Source organism: Arachis hypogaea, chromosome 15 (assembly GCF_003086295.3).
Source record: "Arachis hypogaea cultivar Tifrunner chromosome 15, arahy.Tifrunner.gnm2.J5K5, whole genome shotgun sequence".
Taxonomy (NCBI): Eukaryota; Viridiplantae; Streptophyta; class Magnoliopsida; order Fabales; family Fabaceae; genus Arachis; species Arachis hypogaea.
Genome location: NC_092050.1, coordinates 92114722 through 92125806, shown reverse-complemented (window position 1 = coordinate 92125806; position 11085 = coordinate 92114722). Strand labels below are relative to the sequence as shown.

The 11085-nt window shown below is 44.1% G+C and overlaps 1 non-coding gene across 1 annotated transcript; it reads left to right on the top strand.

Moving 5' to 3' along the window:
* The first annotated feature begins 10711 nt into the window (after nt 1–10711).
* Nucleotides 10712–10818, top strand: LOC112752184 (small nucleolar RNA R71). Its single transcript, XR_003176630.1, has one exon. It is a non-coding gene; the product is annotated as a small nucleolar RNA R71 (small nucleolar RNA).
* The last annotated feature ends 267 nt before the right edge of the window (nt 10819–11085 follow it).

The following is an 11085-nucleotide window of genomic DNA, read 5'->3' as shown; positions in this document are numbered from 1 at the left end:
GACTACATCGCCCTTAGCTGGAATCATAATCCTCTTATCCTTGGCTTCCCAAGAGACACCTGCAGCAGCAACTAAGTCAGACACCAATGCTGGAAATGGCAAATTACCCCGGTCGTGAACTTGACTCATTGCTTGCTTGACAAGAGGTGGAATGTTCACCGGCTTCTCCGTGAGAACACACCACACAAGCAAGGCAAGGTCCGCCGTGATGGACGACTTGTGGGTGCTAGGCAACACATAGTGGGATAGGATTTGGGCCCAAGCTCTAGCTTCCACAGTGAGGAAGCAAGCGTCAATACTCTTGGGCCTCATCCGCTGTCGACCTTGGATCCAAGAAGATTCTAACTCAGCAATGACTCGGAGGATCGAGTCCCAATTGAATCCATACTCCTCTCGCTGACATAAGACTTCTTGGTAGCCATCCATGTCACTTGGCACTGGTAGAACATTAAGCACTTGCTGAATAGCCTCTTCTGAAACTGAGACTTGCTTCCTGCGCATGTATACCAATTGAAGAGAGGAAAGGTGGTAGTTAGTATAAAATTCTTCCACCCAAGAGAGGTTTATTTCCTTTGGTTTCCTCAAGAGAAACTCTCATCCTCGCTGTTCAATGCGGGGCAGAATATAAGGAGCAACCTTGTCCAGCAGAGCTAGTAGATGCTCAGGGTGATAGTTCCTTACGGCTATGGAAGGGAACTTAAGTTCACAGAAGCGGTTGGGGAACCTTGAAGAGTCTCTTTCCGGTTTACCCTTGTCATTCTCATCAATAGGAGCGGGTGTCTTTCCTTTCTTTGATAGGGGTTTGGCTCCTATTGAAGAACGCGCCTTAGAATTTGATTTTTGGGGTGCCCTTTTTGCGGCTGGTTTCCTTGGAGCTATCTCCTTGCCTTTCTTGGTGGCCATCCTAAAAAGGGAGAGAAAGAAGGAAAACATTACACCCAAGAATCGAATTGACAAAAGACATGCAAGTGAATTGTAATGCCCGTGGTAGATGTAAAAGCAAGGGTCATAACACTTGGCATGGGATGCAAGAGGAAGTAATGCATGCAATGGCATGAGAAGAGTAGTCTCAAGCATCCATAATAAGAGCAAGTCATATTCAATGAATGTTTAACTGGTAAGTATCAACTATAAGCACACAAGTTAGGCTCAATGCATTTAAGAGAAAGCAAGTGAATGAGGAAGGAGCAACAATTGAAAAGTACATGGCTAAATTGAGCCAAAATGGGATGTGTGCATTTCCTCGAACACTTGGCGTACAATAATCAAGCAATGAGCAATTATGAGATACTAAACCAATTCAAAGCCCAAAATGGAACATCAATCATCACATAAACATCACACAATGGTGGTGGGTTGTGGAAGAAGAAGAAGAGAAGGGAAGTGATGGATTGAGAGGAGAAAGAAACTAAAGAAGAGAAGGGGTTGAAAGAAAGGAAAACAGGGCAAGGCGCGAAGGCCTTAAATTGACTCGCGCAACCGGCGCGCGCGCGCAAGGTGCGCTGGCGCGTCGGTGAGAGTGATAGCAGATGGCGCGGGCGCGTCAGTGGCGCACGCGCGCAAAAGAGGTTGTGCCTCAGGCACAAAAGTGGCACAAAGTTAGCACAAGTCTCTGTTTTTTGTACCAGAGTGAGTCAGTGAGGTAGGCACGCGGGCGCGCACCCTGTGTGGACGCGTGCTTGAGGTATTTCGCCACTGGCGCGGATGCACACTACGCGCAGACGCGTATATTCTGGCACAAGGTTGGACCAATTGTGACACAACTCTCTGGTTTTTGGACCAGAGAAGTCATATTCGCCATTGGCGTGCGCGCGCACGTCGATGGGTAAATTGCAAGAGTGCGCGCAGGCGGCATATACGCGGACGCTTGAGTGCCTGGCGCGAGTTGGGCATGAAGTGGGCATAACTCTCGGGTAATAGGCCCAAGAGTTGGAAATTGCTACCGGCGCGCGCGCGCACTATGCGCTGGCACGTCGGTGCTCTTTTTCAAAGACAAATTCTTGTTTTCTTCACTTTTGCACACCCTATCTACAAGAACATTTTTTCTACCCAATAAATCAGCAAAACTAACATCCCTATGCACCCAATCAATCAACAAAAGATCCTAAAATTCACAAGAAACCAGAAATACTAAGAAGATGGTATAAACAAGGAAGATCTTACCATGGTGGGGTGCCTCCCACCAAGCACTTTTCTTTAACGTCCTTAAGTTGGACGGTCCTTCTCTTAAGCTTCCTCTCTTCTTGGTGCATCCTCCAATATGTACACCTCTAGCTCTCTTGGAGGCTTGCAACCATGATACTTCTTCACTCTATGTCCGTTCACCTTGAAAGTCGCTTCACTTTTGGGATCAAACAATTCCACCACTCCGTAGGACTTCATCTCCTTCACCTTGAAAGGTCCTTCCCATCTAGAGCGGAGCTTGCCAGGCATAAATCGGAGCCTTGAGTTGTAGAGAAGGACGTCATCTCCCTCTTGAAAGTCCTTCCTCCGAATGTGATGGTCATGGAAGGCTTTAGTCTTTTCTTTGTAGATTCGGGCATTCTCATATGACTCATTCCTCAAGCATTCAAGCTCCTCTAATTGTAGCTTCCTAGCTTTACCCGCCTTGGCTAGATCCATGTTGCACTGCTTTATCGCCCAATAGGCTCGATGCTCAATCTCCACCGGAAGGTGGCATGCCTTACCATAGACGATCCGGAAAGGGCTCATCCCTATCGGAGTCTTGTTGGCCGTTCTATATGCCCATAGTGCATCTCCTAACCGGAGGCTCCAATCTTTTCTTTTTGGATTGACCACTTTTTCCAAGATTCTCTTGATTTCCCGGTTGGACACTTCTGCTTGCCCATTTGTTTGTGGATTATAAGCAGTAGCAACCTTATGCGTCACTCCATAGCGCTTGAGCAATGCTTCTACTTTCCTGTTACAAAAGTGGGATCCTTGGTCGCTCACGATTACTCGTGGCGACCCATAACGGCATACAATATGATTCCGTATGAAAGAAACAACGGTATTGGCGTCATCAAGGCGGGTAGGCACGGCCTCTACCCACTTTGATACGTAGTCAACCACTAACAGAATATACAGATACCCACTAGAGTTGGGAAACAGTCCCATAAAGTCAATGCCCCATACATCAAATATCTCGCAGAACAACATAGGTTGTTGAGGCATTTCATCCCTTTGGGATGCGTTTCCTGACTTCTGACACTGATGGCAAGACACACATAACCGGTTAGCATCCTTGAATAAAGTTGGCCACCAGAATCCACAGTCCAACACTTTTTTAGCGGTCCTTTGTGGGCTAAAGTAGCCACCACATTCGGACGAATGGCAAGCTTCAAGAATTGGTTGGAATTCGGATTCCGGGACACACCTTCGGATTACTTGGTCCACACCTCTCTTCCACAAGTGAGGGTCATCCCAAATATAGTATTTGGAATCACTCCTCAACTTGTCCCTTTGGTTTTTCGAAAGGTTGGGAAGGAAGATTCTTGCAACCAAGTAGTTTGCCATTGGGGCAAACCAAGGAAGGCTATCCGACACAGCATGCAAACTATCCAATGGGAATGAGTCATTGATCGGAAATGGATCAGTTTTTAAATTATCAATGCGGCTTAAATGATCCGCAACCAGGTTTTGAGATCTACTCCGGTCCCTAATCTCAATGTCAAATTCTTGCAAAAGCAAGATGCAACGTATGAGTCTAGGCTTTGACTCATTCTTTGTCAATAAGTACTTTAAAGCTGCATGATCCGTGTATACCACTATCTTTGAACCTAGCAAATAAGATCTGAATTTATCTAAAGCATGAACAATGGCTAAGAGTTCTTTTTCGGTAGTGGTATAGTTGGATTGTGCTGCATCTAGTGTCTTAGAAGAGTAAGCAATGACATAAGGGAGTTTACCCTCGCACTGTGCAAGCGCGGCACCTACAGCATAGTTTGACGCATCGCACATTATCTCGAATGGCAACGTCCAATTGGGGCCTCGCACAATTGGTGCTATGGTGAGAACTTTCCTTAACTCTTCAAATGCTTTCACACACTCACTGTCAAACTCAAAATCCACATCCTTTTGGAGTAGGCGCGACAATGGCAAAGCAATCTTGCTGAAGTCCTTGATAAAGCGCCTGTAAAATCCTGCATGTCCCAAAAACGAGCGGACCTCCCTCACGGATGAGGGGTGTGGCAAAGTAGTAATAACATCGACCTTGGCCGGGTCCACAGAAATGCCTTCACTAGAGACTACATGTCCTAACACTATGCCTTGTCGTACCATAAAGTGACATTTTTCAAAATTTAAGACAAGGTTAGTGTCAACACATCTAGCTAGGACCTTGGCCAAGCTCTCTAAACAACAATCGAATGAGACACCATAAACGCTGAAGTCATCCATAAAAACTTCTAGACAATTCTCCATTAGATCGGAGAAGACACTCGTCATGCACCGCTGAAAGGTAGCGGGTGCGTTACATAGTCCAAATGGCATCCTTTTATAGGCAAAGGTGCCAAACGGACATGTAAACGTGGTCTTCTCCTGATCTTCAGGAGCAATATATATCTGAAAATATCCAGTAAATCCATCAAGAAAGCAGTAGTGAGATTTACCTGCCAAGCGGTTTAGCATCTGATCAATGAAAGGTAGGGGGTAATGGTCCTTTCATGCCGCGGCATTCAATCTTCTGTAGTCAATACATACTCGCCACGCATTTTGTACCCTTTTAGTAACCATTTCACCGTCGTCCTTCTTGACCGTTGTGATGCCTGACTTCTTGGGAACAACTTGAACCGGGCTCACCCACTCACTGTTGGAAATTGGGTATTTGATGTCCGCATCCAGTAATCGAATGACCTCTTTCTTCACTACATCAAGGATGGTCAGGTTGAGCCTCCTTTGCGGTTGCCTAATCGGCTTGGCTCCATCTTGGAGAAATATCCTATGCATGCACTTGCGGGGGTCAATTCCCACAATATCCGCTAGGCTCCATCCTATCGCTTTCTTGTACTTTCTTAGAACGTCTAGGAGCTTTTCCTCTTCTTCACTTGAGAGCTCACTAGCAATAATGACCGAAAACCCTTGGTTGTCCTCTAAGAACGCATATTTCAAATTAGATGGAAGGGGCTTCATTTCACTTTTTACCTCAAGATGAGGTTCCTTTTCATCAAGCTCATGGGACTCATTCTTGGCAATTTCTTTTTCTTGTTCATCCTCTTGGTCATCCTTCTCCTCAACAGTGGGGTAGCATAACTTGTCATGGTTTTCCTCTTGCACTTCTGCTACCACTTCATCAATTACATCGCATCGGAGCATAGAATGTTCTTCGGGAGGATGTTTCATGGCTTCCTCTAAATTGAACTTGATAGTCTTGTCTCCAACCCCAAAGGAATATATACCGGTGAAGGCATCTAGCTTGAATTTGGAGGTTTTGAGGAAGGGTCTACCAAGTAGAATGGAGGATGAGCTTCTATTTTCTGTTGGAGGCATTTCAAGGATGTAGAAGTCGACCGGAAAGACCAAATCCTTAATTGCCACAAGTACATCTTCCGCTATTCCCATCACTGTGATCACACTTTTATCGGCTAAGGCAAACCTCGCCGCCGACTTCTTCAGTGGAGCTAAATTAATCGCACATAGATAGAAAGCAGCATGATGCTAACACAAGCTCCCAAGTCACACATACAATCATGAAAAGTATATCCACCAATACAACAAGACACTAAGCATGGTCCCGGGTCACCACATTTTCTTGGAATAGGTTCCATCAAGGAAGAGATTGAACTACCCAAGGATAATGTCTCCAATTCTCCTATCCTATCTTTGTGTGTACACAAGTCTTTCAAAAATTTTGCATACTTTAGAATTTGTTGAATAGCATCGAGGAGCGGTATAGTTACCTCAACCTTTTTGAACACTTGAAGCATGTTCAAATCAAATTCCAGTGTCTTCTTTGCTTTCTTCACCATGGAAGGGAATGGAATAGGAACGGACTCATCCACTATAGCTTTTCTCTTGGGTTCCTTGAGGTTTACTCCTTCTTCCTCATGTCTTTTATCTACCACCTCTTCTTCATGTGGAGCTTCAACAACTACCTCTCTCTCATGAACCTCCTCCATTCCCCTTGGAGGTATCTCCTCTAATGTAGTCCCCGACCTTAGAGTGATGGCGTTGAGACCACCCTTCGGGTTTGGTTGGGGTTGGGATGGAAGGCTAGAAGAACTTGAGGGTTGGTTGGTGTTGTTATTGGAATTTGGTGGGTGGTTTGACATGTTCATCTTTGAAAGCAAGTTGGTGAGGTTAGCCAATTGAGTACTCAAGGCATCAAATTGAGCCTTGTTGCTTTCATCTTGCTTTTCCATAGCAGCTCTAAGCTCTTAAACTTGATTGTTGGAAGATGGAGGAGTTGGGCTTTGATTTTGTTGTCTACGATGTGGTGCTTGGTACTTGGTGTAGTTGTTTTGGTTTTGGTTGGAGTGGCCTTGGTTGGCTTGGTAGTTGGTGTTGTTGTGGTGATATTAGGATGAAGATTGGTTGTTGTTGTGATGAGAAGGAGGGTTGTTCCATCTTTGGTTTTGATTACTTCTTTGTGCATTATCTCTCCACCCTTGATGTTGACTACCACCTTGATGGTAATTGTTTTAACCTTGAGGAGGGTAGGGTGGACGGTTGTTGTAATTCACATTGGCTACCACAAGAGTATGTTCCTCTTGAATTTGATGGCATTGGTCGGTGTAATGTGTGGTGCTAGAGCACAAACCACAAATTCTAGGAGGGCCTTCAAGTTGCGCAACTGGAGGTGGGGCTTGGACGGCTTTGATGGAGTAGTATTCCTTTTGATCCCTTTGAATTTGTGTAAGGATGGTGGTCATATCCCCAAGTGCCTTGGTTAAGCTTGATTCGGAAAGGGATGGTTCTACCACACCCTTAAGGGGGTTACTCCTCACTCTTGTGTGTTGTGTAGATTCGGCGACATTCTTTATCAAATCCCAAGCTTCTCCCTCCGTCTTGTTTTTCGAAAGGGAGCCACCACTAGAAGCGGTGAGCAATCTTCTATCCTCCGTACAAAGACCTCCGGTAAAGTAGCTAATGAGCAAGTTAGTGGTCATTCCGTGGTGTGGACATGACTCCAATAACCTCTTAAACCGAGACCAATACTCGTACAAACTCTCTTGGTCTCTTTGCATTATGCCCGAAATCTCCTTCTGGATGTAGTCGGTCTTCTCCGATGGAAAGAATTTATCAAGAAACTCTCTTCTCAAGAAATCCCAATTAGTCACAATCTCATCCGGTAGCGAATAGAACCATATTTTTGCTTGCGCTTCAAGAGAGAATGGAAAGGCAAAAACCATGATAGCTACCTCATCGGCTCCATGCCTTCGAGCCGTAGAACAAGCAACTTGAAAATCCTTCAAATTTCGAATGGGGTCTTGACCCGGCAACCCATGAAACTTAGGAAGTAGATTTATCAAGCTACTCTTCAACTCAAAGTTTGGATCAAGGTTAGGATACCTTGCTTGCAACGGTTGAAGTATGATATCCGGAGCTCCTTGCTCATGCAAAGTGATCCAGCGTGGCTCTGCCATATGTGGCTCAACTGTAGGATGCAAAGATGTATTAGTAGTGCCAACAGAATAATAGGAAGTAACAGACTCCAAGTCACTCTCGGTAACGTCTAGTGATTCGGTGTTTTCCTCAAGAGAGGCCGAAGTACTAGGTGTATAGTCCAACAGCCGCCTAGCTTACCGAGTGTGTAATAAAGTCCTTTCGATCTCGGGATCAAAATTGGCCAAGCTAGAGTTCGGTTGAGATCGAGTCATCAAACTTGAAAGTCATAGCATAAATGTAAAGGAAATCTAAACTATGGCTAAGTAATTAAAGAAGTAAACTATCTACAATATTCACATATTCACATAACCAATATCAAGGCATATGTTGCAACCATTCCCCGGCAACGGCGCCAAAAATTTGACCGCTATCACAGAAACACCCAAAGATGTATTGGTAAAGATTCTCTTCAAGAAAACCGCGTTGTAAGTATAGCTCTACCAACAACAATCCTCGGGGGTCAAATTTAGAAGAGGGATTTGGTTGTCACAAGTTCAACGCCAATAGAATTAACCGAAGTATTCAAACCTCAGGTCGTCTCATAAGGAATGGGCAATCATGTGCTTCGACATTGGTTAGAAATCCGGGGTTGTGAGTTATAAGCATGAAAATAAATGGGAATCTTAACAAACAAGTAATCTTAAAATGCAACAATTAATTCAATCAACTAAACAAAACATAAGCACTTTAAATGAATAAACAACATTCTACTTGATTCTATTGTGACCCAACAAGAAACTACAACTAGAGCAATTGGTTGAGAAAGTTGGTTTTCAAGTATGAATAATAAAGGTAACTCTTGGCTAGGCTCGGGAATTGGGATCACCATCCTTGTCTAACAACTATACCTTGACAATTATAAGGAACCGAGCTCATTAAGTCTACTCTCAAGTCTTAAGTACGTGATATCTACTCCTAGACTTGAAGTACGTCAAATGGCCCTGATCACATCAACCCATAAGTCCCAACCTACCTACTAATTAGATTAGTAGTGGGTTGGCGTCAATGAGTATCAAATTGACCACCTAGGGCTCCCAAATCATCAAATCCATTAGACCCAATGACTCAAGTTTACCCAATTCCCTTGACCTAGGCCAAGAGTGAAAAAGAACTACTCCATGATCAAAGTAAACAATTCATCAAACACTTGGTAAGCACTAACAAAAGACATGTTCAAAGTAGCAATTAAATTGAGTTCTACAAATACCCACTAACAATTATCAACATGCAATCATCCAAACAATAAAGCTAAGCATAGAAATCATCAATGTAACATCAACAAGTCAAGATTCACAACATTCATGAAATGGATATAAAATGAGAATTGACAAGAATTCATAAACTATCACAAGATATAAGAATTTTTGTAACAAGAAATTCAAATTGAACAATTAAGACTAGTAATTAACAAGATTCAAGTCACAAATCAACAAGGGAAAATCAAATCAAAACTAGATCTAGAGAGGAACAAGGGTTTCTCTCTCTAGAATTACCAAAGAACCAAAAACTAACTAAAAATTGTGTCCTAGTGTAAAATGAGTGATCCCCCCTTTCCCCCTAGCATCCTTGGGTCTTTTTCCATGCAGAAGCAACTTGAAATTGGGCCTAATGAGCCTCAGAAATCGCTAGGCACGATTTCCTTTAATGAGGTCACGTGCAGCCTTCCACGCGTGCGCGCCACGTGCGCGTGTACATCGATAAAATTCTCCTGATTCGCGCGGATGCGTCCATCCTCGCGTGCCGCTTCTAGCCAATCCCATCCACGCGTGCGCGTGGAGTGCGCGAGCGCGGCGATGCTGCTTTTCCAAAGATCTCAATTCTTCATGTTCCTCCCTTTTGTACATGCTTTCTCCCTCTCTTCTAAGTCATTCCTACCCTATAATTCCTGAAATTACTCAACAAATACATCACGGCATCGAATGGCAATAGAAGAGGATTAAAATATGGCAATTTTAAGGCAAAATAAGCATGTTTTACATCATAGAGCAATATTGGGAAGTGAACAAAAACCATGCATTTCTTGCGAATAAGTGTGAGAAATGTTGATAAAATCCCCCAAAATAAGCACAAGATAAACCACAAAATCGGGGTTTATCATATCCTCATCCCTCATAACCTCCACTTCATCTCCCACATCTTCATTGTTTGTCTCCTCGCTCAACTTTAAAGGTATAGGAATATTCTTATCCAATTTGGTGCCGCTCCTAAGGGTAATGGCATTGATGCTACCCTTAGGATTGGGTTGAGGTTGGGAGGGTAAACTACTTGAGGTTGAAGCTTGTTGGGTATTTTGCGTGGTTGGAGGAGGGAGAGTCAAACGGGAGAGGGCATCGGCTATTGTAGCCATATATGCTTCTTGTTTCTTGTGGAACTCTCATTGTTCTTGCATGAAGGTGTGAATTGTGTCATTCATGTGAGGTTGGTTGGAGGGAAGGGCTTGGTTAACTTAAGGAGGGCTAGGCCTACTATGTGGGTGTTGGTATTTCCCTTGAGGTTGAGATTGTGGGGGTTGTTGGTATTGTGGTTGACCTTGGGGTTGTTGATAGTAGTAGACTTGAGCGTTTTGGTTGGGATGAGCTTGAGGAGCTTGGTTCCACCTTTGGTTTGAGTTATCCCTCTACCCTTGGTTTTGGTTTCCTCCATGTTGGTTGGATCCTTGGTTATAATTTGGCTTTTGTGGGTAAGAGTTAGCTACCGCCAATGTAGTGTCCTCTTGGAGCTGAGGACACTCATCGGTGTAATGAGTGTTACACGCACAAACACCACATACCCTTGGTGGTCCTTCGATCCTTTGAGGTATAGGTTGAGCACTTATCAAAGCTTGAGGAATTTGTTGCCCTTGGGTGAGTTGTCGCAACATAATTGTCATTTCACCAAGGGTCTTGGTCAAAATAGCATCTCCGGAGGGAGAAATTTCATTCACAGCTTTCGATTATGGGCTCCTCGCCCTTGAGTGCTGAGTTGAGTCTGCCAAGTCTGATATAACTTCCATGCCTCCGCAGCGGTCTTGTTCTTAGTCAATGAACCTCCATTCGCAGCGTCTAGGAGAAGCTTGTCTTGGTGATGCATTCCTTGACAGAAATAACTGATAAGAACCAGCTCATCAATCCTATGGTGAGGGCAAGCCTCTAGAAACTTCTTGAATCTCTCCCAATACTCATACAAGGTCTCCCCATCCCGTTGCACAATGTAAGAAATCTCTCTCCATAACTTGTCTGTTTTCTGGGGAGGGTAGAACTTTTCCAAAAACTCTTTACGCAACAAGTCCCAGTTGGATCTAACTTTCCCCGTCTGAGTATAAAACCACTCCTTCGCTTTTCCCTCCAAAGAGAAAGGAAAAGCAAAGACCAACACTGCAGCTTCATCAGCCCCATGTCTTCTTGCAGTTGCACAAGCAACTTGGAAATCCTTGAGATGCTTCAAGGGATCCTCTCCAAGCAATCCATTGTAGTTGGGGAGCAAGTTTATCGTGCCAAACTT